At 48.0% G+C, this 15,861-nt stretch overlaps 1 protein-coding gene across 1 annotated transcript in view; it reads right to left on the bottom strand.

Annotated features, from left to right (window-relative positions):
* AGL (amylo-alpha-1,6-glucosidase and 4-alpha-glucanotransferase) overlaps window positions 1-13,405 on the bottom strand; it is an 82,473-nt gene extending 69,068 nt beyond the window's left edge. Inside the window, exon 1 of the mRNA XM_069967564.1 lies at window positions 13,355-13,405. The gene's annotated coding sequence lies outside the window, so the exon portion shown is untranslated. The remainder of the gene's footprint in view (window positions 1-13,354) is intronic.
* Between the last annotated feature and the right edge of the window lie 2,456 nt (window positions 13,406-15,861).

Here is a 15,861-nt window from a genome sequence, read left to right on the forward strand (position 1 = left end):
ATTTCCCCCCGAATTGCAATGTCATCACGACTAAAGGGAAAATGGGAACTGGCTGATTGATTGCCCAATCAGCCAATCAGTGACTGGAGTGGTGTCCTGCCAAGTCACTGATTGGCTGAGCATGTTATCCATCAGCTGAGAAGCCCATTGGGGGATCCCAGAGCGGTGGGACAGCGATTGGGAGGCACAGGGAGAGGTAAGTAGAGATAGTTTATTATTTAACCCTTTGCAGGTTCTAGATTATGGAGTGCAATAATATTACAGGTTCTAGATTGTAGAGTATAATAATATTACAGGTTCTAGAGTCTAGAGTGTAACACAATTACAGGTGGTAGGTTCTGGAGTATAATAATATTACAGGTGGTAGATTCTGTAGTGTAACACAATTACAGGTGGTAGGTTCTGGAGTATAATAATATTACAGGTGGTAGATTCTGTAGTGTAATAATATTACAGGTTGTAGGTTCTGGAGTATAATAATATTACAGGTTGTAGGTTCTGGAGTGTAATAAAATTACAGGTTGTAGGTTCTGGAGTTTAATAATATTACAGGTTGTAGGTTCTGGAGTGTAATAATATTACAGGTGGTATGTTCTGGAGTGTAATAATATTACAGGTGGTATGTTCTGGAGTGTAATAATATTACAGGTGGTACATTCTGGAGTGTAATAATATTACAGGTGGTACATTCTGGAGTGTAATAATATTACAGGTGGTACATTCTGGAGTGTAATAATATTACAGGCGGTAGATTCTGGAGTATTATAATATTACAGGTTGTAGGTTCTGGAGTGTAATAATATTACAGGTTGTACAGTCTATCTATTGTATAGCGCTCTGGAATTAAGGGCGCTTTATAAATTAATAATAATAATAATAATACTATTACAGGTTGCAGTTAATGGATTCTAGAGGTGGGAGGTGGATGCAGGGATTATTCTGATGACCAGGGTTGGAGTCAGGAAGGAATTTTACCCCCTGGTGGGTATTTAACCCTTCCTCTGGATCCACAGGGCAGGGCCACAGGCTGATCTCTCTTATTTTCAGCATTTGTTGTTATATTTCTCAGCATGCATAGTAACAAGTTTCCTTTTCCTCTAAGGCAGAAAGTGAAAATGATTACAGACGGATCCCTTTAACTTCATCACGATCACGAGCACTTAATCTGTACTGGCCACTGATGTGCGGATGATGGCTACCATGGGGGTGGTCTGTGGCTACCTATGTGTCCTCACGGCGTGCCTCGCTGCAGGATCGAGAGGTAAGTCACACTGTCCTTGTGTTAGACAACCCTGTCCAAGCATTTAAAGGGGAACAAACCACCAGCATTTAAAGAGAAACTAAACACGGCTGTGTGGCTGTGGCGCACTATTATGTTGCATCGGTTTCTTGTTTAGTTTTTTTGTGACGCATTTATTATTAGTCTGAACCTAAAATATCTGCAACGGGCTTCCCACTATGGTTTGCACACTCATAACACAAGCACAGTCAGGTCTAAACACGCTCATACATGCTCACACACCTTCTATAGCTGACGGATATTCTTATCAGCCAAAAGCTATACCGCCCCATAGACATGTATGGAGGCCTCGGCAAAAAAGCTATACCGCCCCATACACATGTTAGAAGGCCTCGGCAAAAAAGCTATACCGCCCCATAGACATGTAAGGAGGCCTTGGCAAAAAAGCTATACCGCCCTATAGACATGTATGGAGGCCTCGACAAAAAAGCTATACCGCCCCATAGACATGTATGAAGGCCTCGCCCCCATGACACATTTATAAAGGTTTGTGGCACATAAAAAAGATGGCCCCATAGACTTACATTGGTCATGTGATACAGAGTTGAGAAAGAAGGCACTAAGCACAGACTTCTCTCCTGTACAGAACTGCACATAGAAAAAAACAAGCTCTCTGCTGCCACCTCTGTCCATGTCAGGAACTGTCCACACAAGAGAGGTTTTCTATGGGGATTTGCTGCTGCTCTGGACAGTTCCTGACATGGACAGAGATGGCAGCAGAGAGCACTGTGCAAGACTGGAAAGAATACACCACTTCCTGCAGGACATACAGCAGCTGATAAGTATTGAAATTGTCACTGTTAATTTTTTTTTTTTTGCAGAAATCAATAGTACAGGCGATTTTAAGAAACTTTGCAATTGGGTTTATTTTATCATTTATAATTTATTTTTATCATGAAAAAGCAGTTTGAAGCTCTCCCCCCTGTCTTCATTGTTCTCTATGGAGGGGGGAGGAGTGGAGGGAGATGAGGCACCAAAAAAGGACAACAAAGAGTTAATTTACAGCTACATCACCGGACAGTCAGCACTGACCTCTCTGACCTCTGAATACCGGCTTTCACACAGGTCCCACTGTGTAATCCTTTGTTCTCTGCTGGCAACTAATCTCCCTCCTCCCCCCTCCCTTCTCCATAGGTTACACAGGGCTCGACTGATGTCGAGATTTCCTGATAATGAGCAGTGAATGAGAGAGAGGAGGGGGAGGGGGGACCTGGGGAAAGTCTTTTTGAATGCAGATAATGGAAGATTTGCCTAATAAACCCAATTACAAAGTTTCTTAAAATTGCTTGGACTATTGATTTCTGCAAAAAAAAAAAAAAAATTAAATGACAGTGATACTTTGAGTTTCTTAAATAGAAGTAAATTACAAATCTATATAACTTTCTGACACCAGTTTATTTGACGCTTGCAGATTTTCTGTGTGTGATTGATTACACACTGATTATACACCGATCCCTGCACATTATCACACACGTGAAGGCGCTTTTATCCAGACATTTTTAAGTGAAGATTCTTTGTTTTTACCTCCCAGACGTCCCAATCTGCTATTCCAAGCGTCAGGTTGTGACTAATGTCGGGGACACCGCTCTCCTGTCCTGCATCATTGGGTATAGAACGTCCGCTGGTAACCTGACAGTGATCTGGACCAAGGCGACGGACGGAGCAGAGGACACTGTGCTGCACAACCAAACCCTGAACCAAACATCTTACTGGTACCAGCGCAGAAATACCAGTCTGCAGGTGCAGGTGATGGGCCCGCAGGATGGCGGCAACTACAGCTGCTGGGTTATACCTGATCCACAAAGCCCGAGCACTGCCAAGTGCTGCACCACAACCCTGCACGTGGCTGCGGAGTGGAGAGGTGAGAACCCCCGATATCTATATTCTACTGTGTTCTATAATAACAAGTAATTTACCTTTCTTAAAAAATCTCCAGTCTTCCAGTACTTATCAGCTGCTGTATGTCCCGCAGGAAGTGGTGTATTCTCTCCAGTCTGACACAGTGCTCCCTGCTGCCACCTCTGTCCATGTCAGGAACTGTCCGGAGCAGCAGCAAATCCCCAGAGAAAACCAGCAGTGCTCTGGGCAGTTCCTGACATGGACAGAGGCGTGCTTTTCTGCGTTCAGCACAGGTGGAGGGGGTGGGGTGGGTTATCGTTTCTATGGGTTTTCTGTCTTTGCATTATTCGTCTTTTAGAGTTGTTATTCGCCCTTCTTGCATCACAAAGCTTTTTCTCTTCTCATTTTTGCAGTTATAAGATTTCTTTATCCAGTATATGCAAAAAAAAAAAATGCACCAAACGTATTGTATATTTCTGAGACTTTCTGCGCCTCCATTGACAATGTCTGGTATAGAAGGGAAGGATGTGGTTTGGTATAAGAAATTTTCTTAACTCCCATTGACTTTAAAGGGGTTGTTCACCAAAATGTTTTTCTTTTAAATCAACTGGTGTCAAATAGTTATATAGATTTGTAATTTACTTCTATTAAAAAAAAAATCTCCGGTCTTCCAGTACTTATCAGCTGCTGTATGCTCTGCAGGAAGTAGTGTATTCTCTCCAGTCTGACACAGTGCTCTCTTCTGCCACCTCTGTCCATGTCAGGAACTGTCCAGAGCAGCAGCAAATCCCCATAGAAAACCTCTCCTGCTCTCCAGACTGGAAAGAATACTGCAATTCCTGCAGGACATACAGCAGCTGATGAGTACAGAAAGACTGGAAGACCAGTTGATGTGAAAGAATTTTTTTTTCTGATGAACTACCCCTTTAAAGACTCAAAATAATCCCATACAAAATTGGAGATTTATGGAGCTGTTTTATACATACAGAGTACAGTGCACACACATACAGGGTAGAGTGCCCACACACACATACAGGGTAGAGTGCCCACACACACATACAGGGTAGAGTGCCCACACACACATACAGGGTAGAGTGCCCACACACACATACAGGGTAGAGTGCACACACACACATACAGGGTAGAGTGCCCACACACACATACAGGGTAGAGTGCACACACACACATACAGGGTAGAGTGCACACACACACACATACAGGGTAGAGTGCCCACACGCACATAGAGGGTAGAGTGCCCACACGCACATAGAGGGTAGAGTGCCCACACGCACATAGAGGGTAGAGTGCCCACACGCACATAGAGGGTAGAGTGCCCACACGCACATAGAGGGTAGAGTGCCCACACGCACATAGAGGGTAGAGTGCCCACACGCACATAGAGGGTAGAGTGCCCACACGCACATAGAGGGTAGAGTGCCCACACGCACATAGAGGGTAGAGTGCCCACACGCACATAGAGGGTAGAGTGCCCACACGCACATAGAGGGTAGAGTGCCCACACGCACATAGAGGGTAGAGTGCCCACACGCACATAGAGGGTAGAGTGCCCACACGCACATAGAGGGTAGAGTGCCCACACGCACATAGAGGGTAGAGTGCCCACACGCACATAGAGGGTAGAGTGCCCACACGCACATAGAGGGTAGAGTGCCCACACGCACATAGAGGGTAGAGTGCCCACACGCACATAGAGGGTAGAGTGCCCACACGCACATAGAGGGTAGAGTGCCCACACGCACATAGAGGGTAGAGTGCCCACACGCACATAGAGGGTAGAGTGCCCACACGCACATAGAGGGTAGAGTGCCCACACGCACATAGAGGGTAGAGTGCCCACACGCACATAGAGGGTAGAGTGCCCACACGCACATAGAGGGTAGAGTGCCCACACGCACATAGAGGGTAGAGTGCCCACACGCACATAGAGGGTAGAGTGCCCACACGCACATAGAGGGTAGAGTGCCCACACGCACATACAGGGTAGAGTGCCCACACGCACATACAGGGTAGAGTACCCACACACACATACAGGGTAGAGTACCCACACACACATACAGGGTAGAGTGCCCACACATACAGGGTAGAGTGCCCACACACACATACAGGGTAGAGTGCACACACACACATACAGGGTAGAGTACCCACACACACATACAGGGTAGAGTGCCCACACATACAGGGTAGAGTGCCCACACATACAGGGTAGAGTGCCCACACATACAGGGTAGAGTGCCCACACATACAGGGTAGAGTGCCCACACATACAGGGTAGAGTGCCCACACATACAGGGTAGAGTGCCCACACATACAGGGTAGAGTACCCACACACATACAGGGTAGAGTGCCCACACGCACATAAAGGGTAGAGTGCCCACACGCACATACAGGGTAGTGAGCACACACATACAGGGTAGTGAGCACACACATACAGGGTAGTGAGCACACACATACAGGGTAGTGAGCACACACATACAGGGTAGTGAGCACACACATACAGGGTAGTGAGCCCACACATACAGGGTAGTGAGCACACACATACAGGGTAGTGAGCACACACTTACAGGGTAGTGAGCACACACTTACAGGGTAGTGAGCACACACTTACAGGGTAGTGAGCACACACTTACAGGGTAGTGAGCACACACATACAGGGCATTGTGCAATGCATACATATAAGATAGATCTTTCAATATTAAACCCAGTATCTTCTAATAAAATAAATTCGTTTTTTCTTTGTTTCCCCCCCAGGTGACATTAGGCAGGTGGCTGTGGTCTGCAGCATGTACATGGCTTCCCTCTGCGCCCTCCTCCTTTTCTTACACAGATGCAGACGGCAAAACCCGACCCCCGACCAGGAGATATAACCCTGTGCAGAGATGCTCCCCAGCTTTGTGCTTGTGTTACAGTCATTAGCAGATGCCTATATATCTATATACATGTAACATGTCCTCCCTGTGCTGTACCCGGGGGCCAGTAGCTGTTTATGCTATAAGAACGGCCTCCAATTATTTGGCAAAGAGCCAAGATGCACATACTACCTCTAGCTCCCCCCTTGCTTACACCACTGCAGGTATTACTACTAGAGATGAGCGAACCGGGTTCGAGTTCGAGTCGATCCGAACCCGAACGTTCGGTATTTGATTAGCGGTGGCTGCTGAACTTGGATAAAGCTGTAAGGTTGTCTGGAAAACATGGATACAGCCAATGACTATATCCATGATTTCCACATAGCCTTAGGGCTTTATCCAACTTCAGCAGCCACCGCTAATCAAATACCAAAGCATGCTCCAGGTTCGCTCATCACTAATTACTAAATCTTTTAGAAAGAATAGGTTTAGCTGCACGTGGATGTTACTACTGTAGCATAATAACATCCCACAATGTCTATGTATAATGTCATATCTGTGGACTGAGATTCAGCAAAAAAACATATAGGTCTTTCCTGTAAATTTTCAGCTGGTGATCTATGGTAATGAAAGGGTCAATACCAACCCTGGTGGTCTAGGGGAGTGAAGTGGTTAGGGCCAATATTCCTGGTGGTCTAGGGGAGTGAAGTGGTTTATACCAACCTCCCTGGTGGTCTACGACAATGAATTAGGCTGAAATCAGTATTATAAGTTTTTAAAAAGGTCAATGCTACCATCCCTGGTGGTCAAAGGTAATAAATGGATCAATACCAACATCTCTGGGGGGTTAAAGCGAGTGAATGGGGCTAGTGTCTGCATCCCTGGTGATCTAGGGGAGTGAAAAGTTCAATGCTAACATCCCTGGTGGCCTAGGTCAGGAAAGTTGTTAATTTTAGGGCCCTATTCCAGGGGACAAATATCGTTCGCATAATCGTTAACAATGAACGATCTCAAACGACCAATATTGCGAACGACCTGAAATCGTTCACCCATTTACACGGAATGATGATCATTACTTATGATCGTTCTTGCGCTCGTCTTGTCGTCGCTATTGTGAACGAACAAACAACGTCTTATTCCATGCGAACGATTTACGAACGAGCAACGATAAAAGTAGGTCCAGGTGTTATTTATCTCGTTTGTTGTTTAATCATTAACTGCTATTCAACCGAACAAATATCGCTTTGACCCAAACGATTTAACGATTATCTGAACGATAATCGTCCCGTGGAATAGGGCCCTAACACTCCTAGTAGTCTATGGAAGTAAACTGGTTTATGTCAACATTTCTGCTGGTGATCTAGGGTACTGAGAAGGTAAATGCTAACATCCCTGGTGATCTAGGGTACTGAGAAGGTAAATGTTAACATCCCTGGTGATCTAGGGTACTGAGAAGGTAAATGTTAACATCCCTGGTGATCTAGGGTACCCAGAAGGTAAATGCTAACACCCCTGGTGATCTAGGGTACCCAGAAGGTAAATGCTAACACCCCTGGTGATCTAGGGTACCGAGAAGGTAAATGCTACCACCCCTGGTGATCTAGGGTATTGAAAAGGTAAATGCTAACACCCCTGGTGATCTAGGGTACTGAGAAGGTAAATGTTAACATCTCTGGTGATCTAGGGTACTGAGAAGGTAAATGCTACCACCCCTGGTGATCTAGGGTACTGAGAAGGTAAATGCTAACACCCCTGGTGATCTAGGGTACTGAGAAGGTAAATGCTAACACCCCTGGTGATCTAGGGTACTGAGAAGGTAAATGCTAACACCCCTGGTGATCTAGGGTACTGAGAAGGTAAATTGTAACATCCCTGGTGATCTAGGGTACTGAGAAGGTAAATGCTAACACCCCTGGTGATCTAGGGTATTGAGAAGGTAAATGCTAACACCCCTGGTGATCTAGGGTACTGAGAAGGTAAATTGTAACATCCCTGGTGATTTGTGGGTATTAAAGTAGTCAATGTTATCATTTCTGATAGTCTAAGGGATTGAATGGGTCAATGCCATCAACCGTAGTCATCTAGGGCAAAAAACTGGTTCATTCCAACACCCCCAGTGTTCTAGGGTAGTAAATTGATTTATACCAACCTCCATGGTGGTCTAGGGGAGTGAACTGGGCTAGTGACTGCATCCCTGGTGATCTGAGGGAATTGAAAAGGTCAGTGTTAATATCCCTAATGGTCTAGGGTACTTAAGGGGGTTTAGGTCAGTACTATTGGTGGTCTATGAGTGAGCATTAGAGATGAGTGAACCGGGTTCGAGTCCACCCGAACCCGATCATTCGGCATTTGATTAGCACTGGCTGCTGAACTTGGATAAAGCTCTAAGCTTGTCTGGGAAACATAGCCTTAGGGCTTTATCCAACTTCAGCAGCCACCGCTAAACAAACACCGAACGTTCGGGTTCGGATGGACTCGAGCATGCTCCAGGTTCGCTCATCTCTAGTAAGGATTCCAGGTGTTCTGGGGAATGGAGGGGTTCAGGTTGTACACCAGGTGGTCTCTCTGGGCTACAGCCTGATCCCTACACAGGACGGGAATGACGATCACCTGCAGCTTTTCCAGAGATCAGCACACAGGAGACCAGAGAGGACTGTGCGGCTGTGACTCAATAGCTTCACATGTGACCTGGCGGGATGCTTAAAGTGTTTGTACCACCAGGCCCAGGCTGAAGCACTGGAGGCGGGCCGACCCACCCTGGAGATGGGGAAGAAACTCCAGCCCCTCCATGACGTGATTCCATTAGAATCAATGGAACCTTATCATAGAGGGGCTAGGGTTTCCTCCCACTAAGGGTGGGTCGGCCGCCTCCAGTGCTTCAGCCTGGGCCTGGTGGTACAGTCACTTTAAAGGCGTATTCCACTGCAGCCATTCCCAGGGCTTGCTGGTTATATACCCCTCATTAAGAGTCTCAGTATTATTTAAATGTGTTTATTATTATTTCCTGTTTGTATTTAAATTTGTTACAATAAAGTTACATGAGTGACAGTGAGTGCCAAATAGTTTTCTTGTCAGACTTGATGTTCTTTTAAAGGAGTTATCCGGAATTGGGAAAAAAAAACATGGTTGGTTTCTTCTAGACACAGCACCACCCCTGTCCTCAGATTTGTAATTTCCTTCTATTAAAAATTCTAAAATCTTCCAGTACTTATCATCTGTTGTATGTCCTGCGGGATGTGGTATTTTTTCCAGTCTGGAGACCAGGAAATATTTTCTATGGGGATTTGCTGCTGCTCTGGACAGTTCCTGACATGGACAGAGGTGGCGGCAGAGAGCACTGTGTCAGACTGGAAAGAATACACCACTTCCTGCAGGACATACAGAAGCTGATAAGTACTGGAAGATTGGACACTTTTTAATATAAATAAAAGTTGATTTAAAAGAATATCTTTTTGTGACCTAACCCTTTAAAGCCAATGCGAGTTCTGCAAATTTCTTATACCAAACCACATCCTTCCCTTCTATACCAGACATTTTCAATGGAGGTGCAGAAAGTCTCAGAAATATACAATACGTTTGGTGCATTTTATGGCATATACTGGATAAAAGAATTTAATAACTGCAAAAATGAGAAGAGAAAAAGCTTTAAGATGCAAGACTGGCAAATAAAAACTCCAAAAGACGAGTATTGCAAAGACGAAAAACCCATAGAAACGATACCCCCCCCCCTTCCCCTGTGCTGAACGCGGAAAAGCATCACTGCTGGTTTAGGGTATGTTCACACAACGGGCGGAGAGTTCCGCCGCAGAATTCCACCCATTTTACTCAGTATCAACATACAGTACACATACACATAAAAGCAGCAGCTCTCTAACATCACTGTACAGATAGAGAACAACGTCCATCTATACCAGGGGTGGGGAACCTTTTTCCTGTCGGGGGCCATTTTGAAATTTACAAAATAGTTTGAGGGCCGTACAAAATAACATTATAAAAAATGAAAAACTCACCGTTAATGTGATGGCTGGAAATGCTTTTCCTTGGCGATGCGTTTTACATGGGCTGGTACTGATTACAGTCGGGTACGGCATGTGGCAGCATTACAGTCAGGGGTACGGCATGTGGCAGCATTACAGTCAGGGGTACGGCATGTGGCAGCATTACAGTCAGGGGTACAGCATGTGGCAGCATTACAGTCAGGGGTACGGCATGTGGCAGCATTACAGTCAGGGGTACAGCATGTGGCAGCATTACAGTCAGGGGTACGGCATGTGGCAGCATTACAGTCAGGGGTACGGCATGTGGCAGCATTATATTCAAGGGCACGGCATGTGGCAGCATTACAGTCAGGGGTACGGCATGTGGCAGCATTACAGTCAGGGGTACGGCATGTGGCAGCATTACAGTCAGGGGTACGGCATGTGGCAGCATTTTATTCAAGGGCACGGCATGTGGCAGCATTACAGTCAGGGGTACGGCATGTGGCAGCATTATATTCAAGGGCACGGCATGTGGCAGCATTACAGTCAGGGGTACGGCATGTGGCAGCATTACAGTCAGGGGTACGGCATGTGGCAGCATTACAGTCAGGGGTACGGCATGTGGCAGCATTACAGTCAGGGGTACGGCATGTGGCAACATTACAGTCAGGGGTACGGCATGTGGCAGCATTATATTCAAGGGCACGGCATGTGGCAGCATTACAGTCAGGGGTACGGCATGTGGCAGCATGATATACAGGGGGGCACATGTGGCAGCATTATAGCCAGGGGCACAGAGTAATGCTGCCACATGTGCCCCCTGTATATCATGCTGCCACAGCTGTGCCTCCCTTGATTCCCCCGCACTCCCGCTCCTGATTCTCCCACTCCTGTTCCTGAGTCCCCCGCACTCCCGCTCCTTATTCCCCCCCTAGCTCTCCCCCGGAACCTCCATCTGTCCGACACAGCATGTGGCAGAGGATGGCGCGGAGGACAGTCGCTGGTGTGGGTGCGGACACGTGCGTAGCGCCGTAGTGGACGGCCGCTGCGGCGTACGCAACCAATAAGCGAGAGTGACAGGGGATGCGGCCTATCGCACGGTGGCCTTGTGCCCGCCCGCCTCCACCTCCACCTATCCCTGCTGACTTCTTCACTGCGCTCCTAAGCAGTCAGGGAGCGCGGTGAAGAAGTCAGCAGGAATATTTTACTATTAGTCGGGGAGCTGGGGGCCGGATCGAAGGACCTTGTGGGCCGGATACGGCCTGTGGGTCGGACGTTCCCCACCCCTGATCTATACAGACTGCAGGGCTACAATAAGTAGGCGGGTCAGACTCAGGCTATCCAGCTGCAAAACTACATTTCCCATCATGCCTGGAGTCTGACACCTGTGATGTATAATGTAGGATGAGAGGATGGAGCAGGGGAGGACCAGCTGACACTTTATGGCTACAATTTGCAACTTTGTTAAGAACAATGGATAGAGTTAACCTGGAGGGAAGTGACCTTATAGGATAGGGCATACAATACAAGGGGGATTGGGCTCCGTATACAAGGGGCTGTGTTCTATATACAGGGGGGCAGTGCTCTGGGCTCTGTATACAGGGGGGCTGGGCTCTGTATACAGGGGGGGCTGTGCTCTGGGCTCTATATACAAGGGGGGGCTGGCCTCTGGGCTCTGTATACAGGGGGGCTGGGCTCTGTATACAGGGGGGGGCTGTGCTCTGGGCTCTATATACAAGGGGGGGCTGGCCTCTGGGCTCTGTATACAGGGGGGCTGGGCTCTGTATACAGGGGGGGGCTGTGCTCTGGGCTCTATATACAAGGGGGGGCTGGCCTCTGGGCTCTGTATACAGGGGGGCTGGGCTCTGTGCTCTATATACAAGGGGGGGCTGGCCTCTGGGCTCTATATACAGGGGGGCTGTGCTCTGGCCTCTGTATACAGGGGGGCTGTGCTCTGGGCTCTATATACAGGGGGGGGGCTGGGCTCTGGGCTCTCATACGGGGGGGCTCTGGACTCTATATATGGGGGGGGCTGTGTTCTGGGCTCTATATACAGGGGGGGGGGCTGGGCTCTGGGCTCTCATACGGGGGGGCTCTGGACTCTATATATGGGGGGGGCTGTGTTCTGGGCTCTCATACAGGGGGGGGCTGGGCTCTGTATATACAGGGGGGCAGTGCTCTGGGCTCTGCATATAGGGGGGCTGTGCTCTGTATACAGGGGGCTGTGCTCTGGGCTCTGTATACAGGGGACTGGCTTCTGGGCTCTATATACAGGGGGGCTGGGCTCTGGGCTCTATATACAGGGAGACTGGCCTCTGAGCTCTATATACAAGGGGGGCTGTGCTCTGGGCTCTATATACAGGGGGCTGTGCTCTGTCCTCTGTATACAGGGGGGCTGTGCTCTATATACAGGGGGGCTGGGCTCTGTATACAGGGGGGCTGTGCTCTGGGCTCTATATACAGGGGGGGGGGCTGGGCTCTGTATACAGGGGGGGGGCAGTGCTCTGGGCTCTATATACAGGGGGGCTGTGCTCTATATACAGGGGGGGGGGGCAGTGCTCTGGGCTCTCATACAGGGGGGGGGCTGGGCTCTGTATATACAGGGGGGCAGTGCTCTGGGCTCTGCATATAGGGGGGCTGTGCTCTGGGCTCTATATACAGGGGGGGGGCTGGGCTCTGTATACAGGGGGGGCAGTGCTCTGGGCTCTATATACAGGGGGGCTGTGCTCTATATACAGGGGGGGGGGGCTGGGCTCTGGGCTCTCATACAGGGGGGGGGCTGGGCTCTGTATATACAGGGGGGCAGTGCTCTGGGCTCTGCATATAGGGGGGCTGTGCTCTGGGCTCTATATACAGGGGGGGGGGCTGGGCTCTGTATACAGGGGGGGGCAGTGCTCTGGGCTCTATATACAGGGGGGCTGTGCTCTATATACAGGGGGGGGGGGGCTGGGCTCTGGGCTCTCATACAGGGGGAGGGGCTGTGTTCTGTATATACAGGGGGGCTGGGCTCTGGGCTCTCATACAGGGGGGGGGGCTGGGCTCTGCATATAGGGGGGCTGGGCTCTGGGCTCTCATACAGGGGGGGGGGGGGGGCTGGGCTCTGTATATACAGGGGGGCAGTGCTCTGGGCTCTGCATATAGGGGGGCTGTGCTCTGTATACAGGGGGCTGTGCTCTGGGCTCTATATACCCCACCGGCTCTGCACTACAAAAGCCACTCAGTGTATTCTATTGCAAACTGTAAGAGATCTAGCAGTATAGAAGCAATCGTGTCAGCAGTTCGTGGGTTAACCCTGCAAGCACAGAAGTGCCAGCAGCGCAGGGGTTAACACCAGCAGCACATACACATCCATATATAACTGCACTCACCTTCCTGTCACCTCAGCTGTTCCCTCTGTGCCTTTTGTCTCTCTCTTAGCTGTCAATAAAGTCGATTCAATTTTTTTTCCAACCAACTTTATTGAAAGGAAGACAATGCACAGCAAACAGTATAGAGCAGTGCTGGAAAACGACCAGCTCCTCCCACCCCAGCAGTTACAAACTACAATTCCCATCATGCCCGCAATGCTAAATCCTGTATATCTGGCTGTCCAGGCATGATGGGAATTGTATTTTTTCGCGGCCCTACAGCTGTAGCAAAAGTACAATCTAGTTCGTTTTGGTGATTAGTTCACTGAAAAGATGAGTTCATTTAGTTCAGTATTTCTCTGGATTCTGCTGAGAAGATATTGAACAGTTCTAGTTCATTACACAGAAGCTCCGGCTCCTAGGAGGAGTTATAGTCTTGTTAAAATGATCAGATATAGTTAATACATCTGATCATTATATAACAAACTTTTGTTAAAGGGGTACTCTGGAGAAAATAAATTCAAAAGTTATTTATTCAAGTTAGTAATTTCCTTTTTTTTCTTTTTTAAATGTTCAAGCCTCCCAGTACTTATCAGCTGCTGTATGTCCCACAGAATGTCATGTTACAAGGAGCTCTGTGTCAGACTGGGAAGATTACATGACTTCATGTGGGGCATACAGCAACTGATAAGTACTGGAAAGCTTACTTTTTTTTTTTAAATGTTTAACTTTCATCATTCTCCAGTTCTCTCACTTGCCAGAACAATATCAGAAAGCTGAGCTGTGATTGGTTGCTATGGGGGCAAAGAAAATCCTTCTCTAAAACAGCCTGCTGATTCTCCAGCCATATCCTATGAGGAGCTGATAGAGAGAGGCATCATGTGACCTGTAAACTAAATGAACTAGATGAACTGCTGAACTAAATGGTTTGAGAGTGAATCAGGAATCAGGTCTAGTTCAATGTGATGTATATCACTGAGCCCAGCACTGCCCCCTGTGGTGGTGTAGAGTACTGACTCATAATGAATGTGTATGAGGGAGCTGAGGAGCAGATCAGCAGCCACCATTTTGAGTACAGAACAGGAGCCAGGGGGTAAAGATTTTAGCAAGACTGATCTTCTAGGCTCCAGGAGGCCGATCTAATCCCAAAGACTGGTGAGGGACATGAACCACACATAGAAACTAACTCTCTCTCTCTCATACACACCTATGGGCTGTGTCTGTCTACTGTGCAATCTCAATGTTATTAATATTATTACTATTATATTTGTATGTGATGTGTGCGGTATAGTGTTTTACTACCTTATTTTGCAGCATCAGGAGCTATAGAGCAAGTGTGAGAGCAGGGAGCTTGTTTCCTGGAGCTGGATGAGGGATCACTGGCTCCTCCCACTTTCTGTTTAGTTCATAATGAACGAATCTCTGTCAGGATGGTGAACTAGATGAAATAGTTCACTCTGAAGATTAGTTCATTTTGAACTAATCACTCACGAACTACCCATCACTAGTTCACAGTACACAGCGGCTTCTTTACTGAAGACAGTGGTGTAGCTACCATAGAGGCAGGGTAGGCAGTTGCTATGGGGCCCGTGCAGGAGGGGGGCCCGGGGAAGAAGGTAAGAGCGTGTGTCCTTCTGCTTAACCCCTTATGTACTGCAGTGTGTAAGTGACCCAATGTTTACTTACATGCTGCAACACAAAAAAAGGTTAATAAGCAGAAGACATCTCTGAAGAGATCTCTGCTTCACTGCACTGATAACCTCTGTTCTCCAGGTGGCAATCAAGTAGGAAAGGAAAATGTGCAGAGCTCCAGTGCAGAGGTCTGGGGTTATCAGTGCACCAGCAGTAAAGCATATATATATATATATATATATATATATATATATATATATATATATATATATATATACAGGGGTGATTCTAGCCTCTCTGCTGCCCGAGGCGAACTATAGAATGACGCCCACATTATAATCCACTACTGCCCCCCCCCCCCCCACTGCTGTCCCCAATAAACATAATGTTTGGTCCCTTTCTGCACAGAGGATGTCAGGAGAGGAGGGGGCTGACTTTATAGGAGAGGTCCCAGCAGCACAGAGGATGTCAGGAGAGGAGGGGGCTAATCCTATAGGAGAGGTCCCAGCAGCACAGAGGATGTCAGGAGATGAGGGTGCTAATCCTATAGGAGAGGTCCCAGCAGCACAGAGGATGTCAGGAGAGGAGGGTGCTAATCCTATAGGAGAAGTCCCAGCAGCACAGAGGATGTCAGGAGAGGAGGGTGCTGATCTTTTAGGAGAGGTCACAGCAGCACAGAGGATGTCAGGAGAGGAGGGTGCTGATCTTTTAGGAGATGGTCCCCCTCTTCCCCCCCTTATAGATGGTCCCCCTCTTCCCCCCCTTATAGATGGTCCCCCTCTTCCCCCCCTTATAGATGGTCCCCCCCCCCCTTATAGATGGTCCCCCTCTCCCCCCCCCCTTATAGATGGTCCCCCTCTCCCCCCTCCCTTATAGATGGTCCCCCTCTCCCCCCC

Source organism: Dendropsophus ebraccatus, chromosome 4 (assembly GCF_027789765.1).
Source record: "Dendropsophus ebraccatus isolate aDenEbr1 chromosome 4, aDenEbr1.pat, whole genome shotgun sequence".
Lineage (NCBI taxonomy): Eukaryota > Metazoa > Chordata > Amphibia > Anura > Hylidae > Dendropsophus > Dendropsophus ebraccatus.